Source organism: Scyliorhinus torazame, chromosome 6 (genome assembly GCF_047496885.1).
Source record: "Scyliorhinus torazame isolate Kashiwa2021f chromosome 6, sScyTor2.1, whole genome shotgun sequence".
Taxonomy (NCBI): Eukaryota; Metazoa; Chordata; class Chondrichthyes; order Carcharhiniformes; family Scyliorhinidae; genus Scyliorhinus; species Scyliorhinus torazame.
Window position 1 is genome coordinate 74,067,407 of NC_092712.1, and position 16,103 is coordinate 74,083,509.

General features: G+C 45.6%; 1 protein-coding gene across 6 annotated transcripts in view; it reads left to right on the top strand.

Annotated features, from left to right (window-relative positions):
• The window catches only part of pard3aa (par-3 family cell polarity regulator alpha, a), a 1,126,646-nt gene that overhangs the window by 727,801 nt on the left and 382,742 nt on the right, over window positions 1-16,103 (top strand). The window lies entirely within an intron of this gene.

Here is a 16,103-nt window from a genome sequence, read left to right on the forward strand (position 1 = left end):
GACACTGGCGGCGTCCCACACGTCAAACATTCTGCAGGAGGAACATTGCACTGCCTTCCCTGCCATCCCCTCTAGATAAAAAAAAAAGGAAAAAGAAAGAAAATTTACCTGTTATTCACTCTACCTCTTAGGTTAAAGGAGGTGGAAGGGTGGGGGACTCTACAAGTGTAGTGTCTAGGGTTTAGAAACTGCCCAACTTAAATACAGGTAAAAATAAAACACTTAACCAGCAACGACTGCGCCCCACGCAAAAACAGCAATCGGCTGTAATGGGCCTGCACAAACAATTTAAATCTTTACTACTTACCCAGCAGTCGCTCTGTCCTCACTCCGACTATATTCAGCTGGAAACTCCCTACAGTGAGTTTTTAAAAAAATTTACTCCCCTTCTCAGCAAGCACTCACTCAGCAACCACTGCACCCCGCACGATAACACCTCAGGGAAAAGAAAAACTACTTACCAGTCATCAGTCAATCACTTACCTGCAGGCTGTGATGTCACGGTTCAACTTCTTTCTACTTCTACCTGCCCTCGAGCCTTCCTCTCAGCTGGGATCCTGAGAGCGGTTGTTCTTTTTTGGTTACAGAAGGGGGTAGGGAGGGAAACAGTGAATAAGTGTTTCGGGTTTAAGTGTCACTTGACAACAGCTCCTCCACAGGTACACCTTCAAGTTACGGTGACCACAATGCACGTATGCAAATTTCCCCCGCAACAGCCAATCAGCATCTCTGCTGTACTGCCCTCTGCTGGATGCTAGTCTTTACTTGAACAGCTCGGGTCTCTTGCACTGGTACATCTTAAAGTTACGGTGACCACAATGCACGTATGCAAATTTCCCCTGCAACAGCCAATCAGCAGCTCCGCTCTACTGCCCTCTGCTGGATGCGTGTCTTTACTTGAACAGCTAGGGTCTCTTGCACAGGTACATCTTCAAGTTACGGTGATGGTGACCACAATGCACGTATGCAAATTTCCCCCACAACAGCCAATCAGCAGCTCTGTTTTACTGCCCTCTGCTGTATGCTTGTCTTCACTGGAACAGCTAGGGTCTCTTGCACAGGTACACCTTCAGGTTGCGGTGTCCACAATGCACGTATGCAAATTTCCCCCTCAACAGCCAATCAGCATCTCTGCTCTACTGCCCTCTGCTGGATGCTTGTCTTCACTTGAACAGCTAGGGTCTTTTGCACAGGTACACCTTCAAGGTCACCAGACCAAGGCAGGCCAGCAGCACGGTTCAATTCCCATACCAGCCTCCCCGAACAGGCGCCGGAATGTGGCGACTAGGGGCTTTTCACAGTAACTTCATTTGAAGCCTACTTGTGACAATAAGCGATTTTCATTTCATTTCATTTTCATTTCATATTGCTACAAAAGCAAAATACCACGGGTGCTAAGAATCTGAAATAAAAACAAAACCTGCTGGAAGTACTCGGCAAGTCAAGCAGCATCTGTCGAGAGAGACAATAACGTTTCAGGTCCAGCTGATCATTCACCTGCCCTGAAACATTAAGTCTGTTTCTCTTCACAGATGTTGCCTGACCGATGGAGAGTTATTACTTCCTGATCTGATGGCTGAAGTTCATTTGTTCTTGTTGGTAGGGTGCGGCTCTGACCTAGAAAATTGTGTCTTTCTGTTCCAGCTGGGACTGACTTGATGAAATCTCTCCTGCTCTCATTAAGTACAGTTTGCTGGTGCTTGGCCGAGTTGTTTAATGGTATGCTGTGTGAAAGCAGAACATTCCATTTAAGAAGGTGCAAAGAAAAAATGGAGAAAACTGTCTCACCGTGCAGAAGCAAAGCACTGTCTGTTACACCACCATGTGTGACAATGACACTAGCACAGATTTCTGTATGCTGAACCAAAGCTGTAATTACCACTGTCCTGTTGATGTGCTGTCCTCAGTTTACGATTGAATGATGTAATGCAGTAAAGTGCAGAATCCTGAAATAAGTGATTTTATCTTGTATATAAGTATATCTGTGTATGTATATATTTTTGTCGGGTTTAGCCCACTTGGCTAGATAGCTGAATTGTGATTGCAAAGCAAGGCCAGCAGCACGGGTTCAATTCCCATACCGGCTGAGGTTATTCATGAAGCCCCTGTCTTCACAACCTTGCCCCTTGCCTGACCTGTGGTGATCCTAGGGTTAAATCATGACCAGTCAGTTCTCCCCTTCAAAGGGGAAAACGGCCTATGGTCATCTGGGAATATGGCGACTTTACCTTACATAGAACATTACAGCGCAGTACAGGCCCTTCGGCCCTTGATATTGCGCCGACCTGTGAAACCACTCTAAAGCCCATCTACACTTTTCCCTTATCGTCCATATGTCTATCCAATGACCATTTGAATGCCCTTCGTGTTGGCGAGTCCACTACTGTTGCAGGCAGGGCATTCCACGCCTTTACTACTCTCTGAGTAAAGAACCTACCTCTGACATCTGTCTTATATCTATCTCCCCTCAATTTAAAGATATGTCCCCTCATGCTAGACATCACCATCCGAGGAAAAAGGCTCTCACTGTCCACCCTATCCAATCCTCTGATCATCTTGTATGCCTCAATTAAGTCACCTCTTAACCTTCTTCTCGCTAACGAAAACAGCCTCAAGTCCCTCAGCCTTTCCTCATAAGATCTTCCCTCCATACCAGGCAACATTCTGGTAAATCTCCTCTGCTTTCCAATGCTTCCACATCCTTCCTATAATGCGGTGACCAGAATTGCACGCAATACTCCAAATGTGGCCGCACCAGAGTTTTGTACAGCTGCAACATGACCTCATGGCTCCGAAACCCAAGCCCTCTACCAATAAAAGCTAACACACTGTACGCCTTCTTAACAACCCTCTCAACCTGGGTGGCAACTTTCAGGGATCTATGTACATGGACACCGAGATCTCTCTGCTCATCTACACTGCCAAGAATCTTACCATTAGCCCAGTACTCTGTCTTCCTGTCATTCCTTCCAAAATGAATCACCTCACACTTTTCTGCATCAAACTCCATTTGACACCTCTCAGCCCAGCGCTGCAGCTTATCTATGTCCCTCTGTAACTTGTAACATCCTTCCGAACTGTCCACAACTCCACCGACTTTAGTGTAATCTGCAAATTTACTCACCCATCCTTCTACGCCCTCCTCCAGGTCACTTATAAAAATGACAAACAGCAGTGGCCCCAAAACAGATCCTTGTGGTACACCACTAGTAACTGGACTCCAGTCTGAACATTTCCCATCAACCACCACCCTTTGTCTTCTTCCAGCTAGCCAATTTCTGATCCAAACTGCTAAATCACCCTGAATCCCATACCGCTGTATTTTCTGCAGTTGCCTACCGTGGGGAACCTTATCAAATGCTTTACTGAAATCCATATACACCACATCAACTGCTTTACCCTCATCCACATGTTTGGTCACCTTCTCAAAGAACTCAATAAGGTTTGTGAGGCACGACCTACCCTTCACAAAACCGTGTTGACTATCTCTAATCAAATTATCCCTTTCCAGATGATTATACATCCTATCTCTTATAAACCTTTCCAAGATTTTGCCCACAACAGAAGTAAGGCCCACTGGTCTATAGTTACCGGGGTTGTCTCTACTCCCCTTCTTGAACAAGGGGACAACATTTGCTATCCTCCAGTCTTCTGGCACTATTCCTGTGGACAAAGATGATTTAAAGATCAAAGCCAAAGTCTCAGCAATCTCCTCCCTAGCTTCCCAGAGAATCCTAGGATAAATCCCGTCCGGCCCAGGGTACCGGGCCTTATACTTGTAGCGTGTGTAGCTGAAGAGAGCTGCAGACAGGCAATTAAAGTCGGCAATGTTGGGAAATTTCTTTTTAAACTAAACTTAACTTCAAAAGGCAAAAACATTCCTGGCCCCCAAAATATCACATGCCTGTCTATTTGAAACTTTTACCAGTTGGAACAATACAACTCAATCTTCCCTTGTCCTGTTTGTTGGTGCATGGCCATCTGCATTTCTTGCAAATCTATCCCAGTTGCATTGAAATTTTCTCTTGAGAAAGTGAAAATATTTTCTCTTTGTATGCCATGTCCATTTTCAGCCTTGGGGTTTAATTATTGTGTTTGAACATGTTTCAAGTTTTGACTTGATCTCTTTAACTACTGGATTTGTTCCAAGTTTTGACTTCACAGTTAAGCAGTTAGAGAAGCTCTTTTTGTTGTAGGACCTGGCCCCAAGCGGTGGTGTCCAGTGGACCAGAACATCTCATAATGGAAACTGGCTGAAATTCCCAGAGAAGGATTTCCAAGGTGAAAGGGCTTATAGTTCTATAATAGGTGAAGCAGTGACTCTCTTCCTGTTAAAACAAAGATAATTATGCATCCAACTTCCTCTTCCGATTTCTAATAGGTCAAGTAAATATTTGGAAATATTCCTAAGGAAGCAATCTTAGGAGCAACTAGAATGGCTTTGAGTAGACCACGGATTATTTGTTGATTAAACACTCAGAGACTCTGTTTGATGTCTTTTAATCATCAGTCTTTTAAAAAATATATTATTGGAATAAACAATGACTACTACTTAAGCTTTGCTCACAACTCAATCTGCTGTGACGTCATTACGTGTCAACCACGCAGTATGGGATCAGAGTCACGCAGGCCAATGTGAGTTAGGGTGCCTGTCCTGTCCTTAGACGAGGCTAAACCTCAAGCTTCCGCTGGTTAAACAAGTGCAACCAAGGTGGAATTGGCCAAACCAGCATGGAAGAGTGATGAATTTGAAATATAAGTGAGCGATGCCCTAAGCCATTCGTGGTCGTGCTTACTCTGATTCAAGATTCAATTTGGCAGATTAAATCCTGGCCACAAAACTTTCCATCACCCCCCCCCCCCCCCCCACCTCCCCCCCCCCCCCCCCAACCTCCACCCCAGGTTGAACTTGTAAGATTCTGCCAATTGTGCATACTTCTTAACTTGAGCTAATTCTCTTTCCGCATAAGCATGTTTCAGAAGTTTTTTCCTAGCAAAAGGTTTCTAACTTAATTTTAATAATGTACAGCAATGAAGCCATTAAATTGTTCAGTGTTTCTTCCGGTCATTTTCAGTGGCTTTTAAATCCAGTTATTCTCAGGCAGAGGACTCGGTACCCTTATCAAAACTGTACCACGTGAGGACCCTTAATACACTAAGGGATATGTTTTAATAGAAACACCAAAATCAATTAATTACATTCTATGGTGCCACCAGAATGGGCTGGTTCTGGTGGTTATTCAAATGGTTTTAGCGTAAGCTTGAAGCCTCGTCTAATGAGCTGAGTTTTTCCCAGTTCTGAACAAAGTATGAACCCAGTTTTGTTTTTCATGCTTCAGGATCTTTCCAAACAACTGTATTCCGTTAGTACAAGTTATAGTCCACTGCTCTGTTGAACAGCTTCATTGTGCTCTCTTGTTTCATTTGAACAAAATCAGCACATCTCCTGAATTTGGCTTCACTTTGATCCCACTCCCATGCTGTTCTGAGGAACTGCTGGAGTCCAAATGCCTTCTCCATTCTCTCCACAGATGTTGCCTCACCTCCTGAATGTTTTCTGCCTTTACTGTTTTCCTGCCTCTACAGCAGTTTGCTTTCCGTCATCTCCAGCGCCGCTTCTTATCACCTCTTCTTTCTCACTTTTATTTCCAAAATGTATTTGATAAGGTGCCACGCTGAAGGTTGATGCACAGGATAAGGGGTAATATATCAGCATGGCTGGAGGATTGGTTACCAGACCGGCAGCAAAGATCGGGATAAAATGGGGCATTTTCAAGTTGGCAGTCTGTGACTAGTAGCGTGCCGCTCGGATCAGTGCTGGGACCTCAATACATAGACAAAAAGAAAGTAATGCATTTACGTTTGTTGATGTAACAACACGGGGTGTAATCTCTGAAGGGGGGCACAAAGCTGTTGCAAAGAGATATCGGCAGGTGACGTGGGCAACAAGGTGGCAGATGGCGTATCATGTGGGAAGTGTGAGATTATTCACTTTGATAGGAGGAATAGAAAAGCAGAATTTTTTGTTTCTAAAGAGGGGTGAACGAACAGTGTAAATACTCGTACAAGGAACACAAGTTGCCATGTGGATGCAACAAGCAATTAGGAAGGCAAATGGCATGTTGGTCTCTCATGCACAGTGATTGGAGTATAAGAGTAAGGCAGTCCTGCTGCAATTGTGAAGGGCTTCAGTGAGACCACACATAGAATACTGTGTGCAGTTTTAGTCTCCATATTTTAGGAAGGAGACCGTGGAGGCAATGCAACCAAGGTTCACGGGAGTGGTACATGACCGAATTGTTCTCTGATGAGAGACCGAGTAAATTGGATCTATACTCTCTGGAGTTCAGAAAAATGAGAGGCAGCTTTATTGAAATACACCAGGTTCTTCAGGGGCTTGAGAATGTAGATACTGAGAGTTTATTTCCCCTGGCTGGGGGAATCACGAACACAGTCTCAGAAAAAGGGGTCAATTATTTAGGACTGAATTAGGAAAGATTTCTTCACTTGAACGATTTTGAATCTTTGGAATTCTCTCCCCCAGAGGGTTATGATTGCTCCATTTTTGAAGATATTTAAGGCTGAGACAGACCGATATTTGGTGTCTCAGCGAATCGAGGGATATTCAGAACAGGTGGGAAAGTGGAACTAAGGTTGCTGATCAGCCTGACCATACTGAATGGCAGAGCCCGATGGTCAGTGTTGTTTTACCTTTCTCTAGGTCGTGAATTCATCAACTTCCTCCGGTTAATCATCGGGACGGCCAAAGTCGCGCAAGATGAGTTATTCGCCGTTGCTACTGACTTTGTAGAAGCGAACTTGCACCTGATTGCAGTGTTTTCTTTCTGTAAAACTGACACAATGGTTCACAAAAGTGGGGCCAGCTATCTGTGCCGCAACAGTGTGGAAACATATCCAATGTAATGCTGTCTTTGTCAATCTTGTTCTCTGGTGGCCCAGTGGTGATTGTGGTGAGGGCACATTTCTACACTGAAATGTGGTGCAGAACTGAGCTTCAATCTCTGTGTCCTATTTATCAACATGATCACTTATTGCCACCTCTATAAAGTTGCTGGCCTCCTCAACTCCGCTGTGGTGTTATCCAGAATTGTTTTGTCATGGCAATGCTCAATGACTCTAATGCCCACTTGCAGACCTCCTATTCTTAGAAATTAAAGAATCCCTACAATGCAGAAGGAGGCCACTTGGCCAATTGAGTCTGCACCGACCCTTCGAATGAGCACTCCACCTATGCCCACCCAAACATACCCTCACAATTCCATAACCTAACTTGCCCATCCTTGGACACCAAGGGCAATTTATAATGTGCATTTACCCCGAGCATCTTTGGACTATGCTAGGAAACCGGAGCACCCGGAAGAAACCCTCGTAGACACGGAGAGAATGTACAAACTCTATGCAGTGACCCAAGGCCAGAATTGAAAATGGGTCCCTGGCACTGTGCGGCAGCAGTGCTTGCCAGCGCGCCACCCCTCCAGAACTCTTGCCTATTCAAAACCCAGCCACCTAGATCCAGTTAAAGATTGAGTCTGAAGCCTGACTGCCTAAGTATGATTTTTATCTGCTTTCCCCACCACAGCATAACAAATGACAGTCTCTCTTGTGTCTTGTACTGCATCTGTACCCCTCATGTTCCATATTCCCATCATATCCTCCAGACCTCTTACTCTTTTTGACTAAATCTAGATGTTTGGATTTTGTTACTACTTTCAGAGTCTCACTCTGTTTTGCCTTGGACTAGCTCTCAATTTACATTATCAGTTTAGTGTTGGGGTGAAGCAAAATTCCTTTCCACCAAGTTTAAACTCGTGATACAAATGTCCCTCATGGAATTGTGATGAATGTATTTTGAGCCCTTTGAATAATTGATAAGAAGTACATGGTATTTTCCTGGTTCATGTGTTAGATTAGAGAATGGTGGGCCATAGGTAATTAGCCATAGTCCACAAGTTGGACAAAGACATGGGGCTATATAGCTTGAGGGACACCACTCCACTGCAAGCATAGGACAAGGCAAGAGGATATGACTCCATGAAGTACCACAGCTGGTACAGGGATTGAACCTGTGCCATCAATGCCATTCTTAACCACAATCCATCCAACTGAGCTACCTGACCCCCGTGAATATGAGAGAATTGGATGCCTTAGTCTTTGAGAAAATAAGTGAAATGTATCAGGAAGTTACCTTGCAAACATATTCAGAGAAAGCTCATAAAACTAGTCCTCTAGTTAATAGTGCTCCCTAAGTTGCTGAATTTTGTCCCTGTTCCATAGAAATTGTGCGATTGCTGAATTTGATAAACAGTTTCTTCATACTTGCTTCATAAGTACTAGTGGTTATTCGGATTTAAAGACTTTCATTTTAAGCTTCAGTGGGCCATGAACTAATACTAAAGTGTGTGTTTTCTCTCCAACAGCTCTTGAAATAGTTATAGATTGGTAAAGCACATTGCTGGAACCATATTGCCAGAATCATTGTTAATCCAGAATTGTGCAGGTGCATATTTTATCTTCGATGGTATTGCAGAGAGTGAAGACAGTGTATTCTTCAGCTGAAGTGTGTTTAGAAGGCATAGCAGAAGTGGACCAGCAGATATAGATGTAGATATAATTCAATGTCCATAAGCTAATAATAATAATAACCTTTTATTGTCACAAGTATGAAGTTACTGTGAAAAGACCCGAGTCGCCACATTCCGACGCTTGTTCGGGTAAGCTGGTGCGGGAATTGAACCTGCGCTGCTGGATTTGTTCTGCATCACAAACCAGCTGTCTAGCCCACTGAGTTAAACCAGCCTGCAAAAGTCAGCCATTTAACCTATCAAATCTCCTCCGCCATTCAATGAGATCATGACTGGGCAGCACGGTAGAAAAGTGGTTAGTACAGTTGCTTCACTGCTCCAGGGTTGCAGGTTCGAGTCCCGGCTTGGGTCACTGTCTGTGCAGAGTCTGCACGTTCTCCCTGTGTGTGTGTGAGTTTCCTCCGAGTGCTCCGGTTTCTTCCCACAGTCCAAAGATGTGAGGGTTAGGTGGATTGGCCATGCTAAATTGCTCTTAGTGTCCAAAAAGGTTAAGTGGGGTCAGTGGGTTACAGGGATAGGGTGGAGGTGTGGGCTTGGGTAGGGTGCTCTTTCCAAGGGCCGGTGCAGACTCGATGGGCCGAATGGCCTCCTTCAGCATTGTACATTCCATGTTTCTATGACTGACATATGATAATCCTCAACTCCACTTTCCCACCTTCTCCCCATAACCTTTGATTCCTTTACTATTTAGAAATCTATTTATCCCAGCCTTTAAAATACTTATAGACCCAGCCTCTACTCTACAGCTCTCTGTGGTAAAGAAATCCCCAGATTCACTACCCTGTGAGAGAAGAAATTCCTCCTCATTTCCATCTCAAATGGCTGACCTCTTACTCTGAGATTATGCCCTCTCGTCTTAGACTCACCCACAAGGGGAAACCAACATCTCATCATCCATTCTGTCTTGCCTGCTGAGAATCCTGTATGTCTCAATAAGATCACCTCTCATTCCTCTGAACTCAACTAAGTACAGCCCAATCTAATCAACCTCCCCTCACAAGAAAATGCCTCCATAGCTGGGATCAACCTAATGAACCTTATCTGGACTGCTTCCAATGCCAGTATATCTTTGCTGAGATCAGTAGACTAAGTTCCTCACTCTCAAATTGAATGCTAAATTCTACCATGTTATGTTCACTGTTTTCTAGGGGATTTTTTACTCTCAAGATCTTTTATAAAATCTGCCTCATTGCACATTACCAGACCCAAAATAGTCTGATCCCTGGTTGGATCCACAACACATTGTTCTCGGAAACTGCCCCAAATATACTCTATGAATTCTCTTCATGGTACCTCTGCCAATTTGAGTTTCCCAATCTACATGATTAAAGTACTGCCTATTTTACAGGCCCTCATTATCTTCTGAATTATTCTCCACCTTGCAGCCTGGCTATTGGCTAGAATTTTCCGGCCATTCGCTGGTGGCGGGATTCCATGGTTCCACCATGAGCAAATCCCCGCCTGCGGATTTCCCGAGGGTGTGGGGTAGCTTCAATGGAAATTTCCATTGACAGTAGTAGGAGTAGAGAATCCACCATCAGGGAGCACCATGCTGCCTCCCGCTGACAAGAAACACGCAGCTGGGAGGTCGAAGATTCCCGCCCACTGTTAGGGGCTTACACACCACTTCCACCAGGGCCACAAGATTGTTTCTTCCACTTGTACCTATTCCATCTCATCCTAACAAAGTTAATCCACCATCCTTTTCTTCCTGCTTGTCCTTATGAAAAGTCACATACCTCTGCATATTTAGTTCCCAGTTTTGATCTCCTTGCAATCTCTGTAATGGCTATACGATCATGCCCATTAACCTCAATTCATGCCGTTAATTCATTTATTTTGTGCAGAATGCACTGCTCATTTAAGTAAAGAGCCATTAATTTTGCCTTGTTATAGTTTTTAAAAAAAATTTTAAACGAGAAATCGCGCAGAGCAAGATATATACATGGCAAAATGATATATTTACACAGCTTTGTACACTGGCCCTCACCCGTACGTGCCAGTTTCCCCAACCCTTCATGTTATCTCTTGCTCATCCACCCTCCCAGGCAGTCCCCCCTTTCCCCCCCCCCTCCCAGGACGTCCCCTCCACGCCGCCGCCCCCCCCCCCCCCCCCAAAGGTTGCTGCTGCTGCTGACCGACCTTCCTCTAACGCTCCGCGAGATAGTCTAGGAACGGTTGCCACCGCCTGTAGAACCCCTGCGCAGACCCCCTCAAGGCAAACTTAATCCTTTCCAACTTTATGAACCCAGCCATATCATTTATCCAGGCCTCCAGGCTGGGGGGGGCTTCGCCTCCTTCCACATTAGCAAGATCCTTCGCCGGGCTACTAGGGACGCAAAGGTCAGAATGCCGGCCTCTTTCGCCTCCTGCACTCCCGGTTCGTCCACTACTCCAAATATTGCTAGCCCCCAGCTTGGCTTGACCCGGACTTTCACCACCTGAGATATTTGTCCCGACACTCCTCTCCAGAACCCCTCCAGTGCCGGGCATGACCAAAACATATGGACATGGTTCGCCGGGCTCCCTGCGCACCTTCCACATCTGTCCTCTACCCCAAAGAACCTACTCAACCTCGCCCCCGTCAAGTGCGCTCTGTGGACCACCTTAAATTGTATCAGGCTGAGCCTGACACATGAGGAGGAGGAATTAACCCTACCTAGGGCATCAGCCCACAGACCTTCCTTGATCTCCTCCCCCAGCTCCTCCTCCCATTTACCCTTCAACTCTTCTACCAGCGCTTCCCCCTCTTCCTTCAACTCCTGGTGTATTTCCGACACCTTGCCCTCCCCGACCCATACACCCGAGATCACCCTATCTTGAACTTCTTGTGCCGGGAGCAACGGGAATTCCCTCACCTGTCGCCTCACAAAAGCCCTCACCTGCATATATCTAAAGGCATTTCCCGGGGATAACTCGAACTTCTCCTCCAGTGCCCCTAGGCTCGCAAACGTCCCGTCGATGAACAGGTCCCCCATTCTTCCAATCCCCGCCCGATGCCAGCTCTGGAACCCCTCGTCCATCTTCCCCGGGACAAACCGGTGGTTACCCCTGATCGGGGACCACACCGATGCTCCCATTGCACCCTGGTGCCGTCTCCATTGGCCCCAGATCCTTAGCGTTGCCGCCACCACCGGGCTCATGGTATACTTTGTCGGCGAGAGCGGCAGCGGTGCCGTCACCAACGCCCCCAGGCTCGTTCCTTTACAGGACGCCATCTCCATCCTCTTCCATGCCGCCCCCTCTCCCTCCATAACCCACTTGCGGATCATCGCCACATTTGCTGCCCAGTAGTAGCTCCCCAGGTTTGGCAGCGCCAACCCTCCTCGGTCCCTACTGCGTTCCAGGAACCCTCTCCTTACTCTCGGGGTCTTATTCGCCCACACAAACCCCATAATACTCCTGCCTACTCTCTTAAAAAAGGCCTTAGTGATCACGATGGGAAGGCACTGAAACACAAACAGAAACCTCGGAAGGACCACCATTTTGACCGACTGCACTCTACCCGCCAGCGAGAGCGGTAACATGTCCCATCTTTTGAAATCCTCCTCCATTTGCTCCACCAACCTCGTCAGATTCAGTTTATGTAGGGTCCCCCAACTCCTGGCTATCTGGATCCCCAGATACCGAAAGCTCCCCTCCGCCCTCCTCAGCGGTAGGTCCCCTATCCCTCTTTCTTGGTCCCCCGCCTGTAATACAAAGAGCTCACTCTTCCCTACATTGAGCTTATAGCACGAAAACTCTCCAAACTCCCTCAGAGTCTGCATCCCCTCCATTGGATCCGCCACGTACAGCAACAGGTCATCCGCATATCGCGACACCCGATGCTCTTCTGCCCCTCTGACCACCCCCCTCCATTTATTAGACTCCCTCGATGACATGGCCAGTAGTTCGATCGCCAAGGCGAACAACGGGGGGACAGGGGGCACCCCTGCCTCGTCCCTCGGTACAGTTGAAAGTACTCCGACCTCTGCCGGTTCGTCACTACACTCGCCATCGGGGCTCTGTAAAGGAGCTTAACCCAATTGATAAACCCTACCCCGAACCCAAACCTACGCAGCACCTCCCAAAGGTACTCCCACTCTACTCAGTCAAAGGCCTTCTCCGCGTCCATAGCTGCCACTATCTCCGCCTCTCCCTCCTCCGATGGCATCATTATCACGTTTAAGAGCCGCCGCACATTGGTGTTTAGTTGCCTGCCCTTTACAAATCCCGTCTGGTCCTCGTGGATTACCCCCGGGACGCAGTCCTCGATCCTCGTGGCCAGCACTTTTGCCAGCAACTTTGCATCCACATTGAGGAGCGAGATTGGCCTGTACGATCCACATTGCAGTGGGTCCTAGTCCCGCTTTAGGATCAAAGAAATTGTCGCTTCTGACATTGTCGTGGGCAGGGTCCCCTCCTCTCTTGCCTCATTAAAGGTCCTCACCAGTAGCGGGGCCAACAGGTCTGCGTACTTCCTGTAGAACTCCACCGGGAATCCGTCCGGTCCCGGGGCCTTCCCCGCCTGCATGCTCCCCAAACCCTTGCTCAGCTCCTCCAACCCAATTGGTGCCCCCAAACCAGCCACCTCTTGCTCCTCCACCCTCGGGAATCTCAGCTGATCTAGGAATCGTCTCATCCCCTCTTCCCCCGCTGGGGGCTGGGATCTGTACAGCTCTTCATAAAAGGCCTTGAATACCTCGTTTATTTTCGTCACCTTGTTATAGTTAAAGGCCAATGTTCCATTTGCCTTCCCCATTACTTACCAACTTGCAAGCTAACTTTTTGATTTATGCAGAAGGACTCACAAATCCTGCCGTGCTGCTGCTTTCTGAAGCCTTTCTGTATTTGAATATTCGGTTCCTTTGTTCTTCCCACCAAAATGATTAACTTCACATTTTCCTACATTATATTCCATCTGCCAAGTTTTTGCTCACTAACTCATTCTGTCTATATTCCTCTAGACTTTGTGTCAACCGCAACTACTTGCCTTCCCACCTATTTTTGTGTCATCCGCAAACCTGGCAATAGTACATCCATTTCCCACTTTAAAGCCCTGTGTTCTGTGCTCATTTCTGTACTTCCAATATAAATTCCTATGTTCTACCTTTCACATATACTTGTCATGTTGTAAATAGACCCGGTGACCACTGTCAGCGATGCATTGACTGTGGTTCTGTTTTTCAGAGGCTCTAATCATCTACCTGTTAGCTTTCCCATGTGAACTATTTGCTGCATGCACATCGGCTTAGTAAAAAGTGCAGTTATACTTCACGAATAAAACTTTGTCCTGAGGATGTGGCTGGAACAGTCAAGTACAAGTTTTTTCTTATTTCTTTACATCATTACGACGCGCATTTTCTCAATGCCTTGACTGTAGAAAAGCCTCGACTGCTGAAAAGTATGTCGAGAAACTGCACAAACTGGGATAGCGATGCAGTTAGTAATAGAAATCAAGCTATTAAAGGGAGAGGAAACTTGAAGAGGAATAGTCCAATATAAGGTCCAAGAGGTAGGTTTTGGGGATGCTTTGAAGTGGGGAGAAATGTAATGTGTACATTCGGAATGCAAGGCCATGATGGTTAAAGGCCCTGTTGCTCATGCTGAATCAGAGGGAAGGAATCGGGAGGAATGCACAAAAGTCTAGATTCATTGTTTTGTTCATTCTTGGAATGTGGGCGTCACTTGCTTAGGCCACCATTTATTGCCTAACTGTCTTTGAAAAGGAGTTGTCTTCTTGAACCGCTGCAGTTCATGTGGTGTAGGTCTACCCACAGCGCTGTTAGAGTTCCAGTATTTTGTCCCAGCGACAGTGAACAAATGGCGACATAGTTCTAATTCAGGACGGTTGGTAGCTTGGAGGTGAACTTCCAGGTGGTGGTGTTCTCTTTAATCTGCTGCCCTTGTCCTTCTAGGTGATAGTAGGCATGGGTTTGGAAGGTGCTGTGAGGTGACTTGGTGAATTCCTGCAGTGTATATTGTAAAGGTACACACTACTGCCAGTATGTATCGGTGGTGGAGGAAGTGAATGCTTGTGGATTGGTGCCAATCAAATGGGCTACTTTGCCCTGGATAGTGTCAAGCTTCTTGAGTGTTGTTGGAGCTGCACTCATCATTCAGGATAACTAATGTACATAAGTTGTCTAAAATTAATATAATTTGAACATTAATTAATTTCAAGCAAAAAGGTAAATTTCACTTTAACTAGTCAATACCACAAAGATGCACCTGACATAATAAGTATTTGCATTAATTGCTGCACAAATTTGGGATCCCATGCAATCTCAGTATTTCTAACGCAGCCTCCACTATGTAGTGTGTCTCACTTCCCGCTCAATTATTTCAGCCCTTGAGTCACCTTCATGAGCAGTCGTATTTCATCCAAAGTTCTCTGACATGGTTACCAGCAATAGGGCTATGTCTACCAACCTTCTTTCACTTTGATCACAGCAGTCGTCATGGCATAAAATCCCCAGAACCTCCCTTCTCCAACCCCTTTAGACGCTCTGGACTCTGGCGACATTAGAACAGCAGCAATAGGTCTTGTCCAGTCCACAATTTGTTACCCATTCTGTCCTCAGTTCTTTGCTCTTTCCAATTGTACAGCACACAAAGTAGCACAGTCGTTGTTCTATTCTCAGAAACGTGCTTCAACAGCAGGGACTGTTTGAAGGCCGCCAAGCAGAAAACAATTCCATTTGGAGAGGACATTACTTGTTTCCTCTTCGCAAAAATTCCCAGTGTGTTCTGAACTGACAAACAGAAAACATTAGCTGACACAACCCCGCTATGATTAACTACCTATTTACCTTTTGTTTCTTCGCTGTTCTTCCTCCTGGCAACCTCGAGTGACATGGAACCTAATGATGTCATAATCAGAAAACCAATTAAACCTCATTCAGAATGCTCCCAACCATCTTTAGTCTCAAAGGGACATCATACAAAAGAAAATACAGGCTTTTCCCAGCGCAGGAGTTATCATACCCTTACATTTGTAACTTTATAGTAGGCTTTGTTGGAGTCGTTGTCAACATTTTCTGAATTTATTTTTGCAATGCGTCAGGCAATTTGAAACTTTCTATGGAAATTTCAAAACCTTTTAAAGGTCATTTGCAAGTGTTAAGAATTTCCAACAGAAGACAGGAGGAATTGGGTATGTTTTAACTCTCTAAACCCCAACATCATAAGATCTCAAAGATTTGGATGAAGGTGACATCTTCGCCCATTACATTTTTAGAATTCCATTCCTATTCTCAATGCAGGATGTAGTAGCTGTTTCTTAAAAGTGTGTTGCCGTCGACCAAGCATCTGTTTCTCGCTGTTGCAAATAAAGTTGCTGAAATATTAGATGCACGTATCATTATTTTTTGCTGCAGCTTTAGTAACAAACTCCATTTATACTCACTGCCATTATGGGTAAATTTAAAATGGTCTAGTTTGGAATGTAAGTTTATAAAATCAAAATCGATCATGCAAATCTTTAGTTCAGATCTCGTTTTTGCAAAACTGTAATTATTG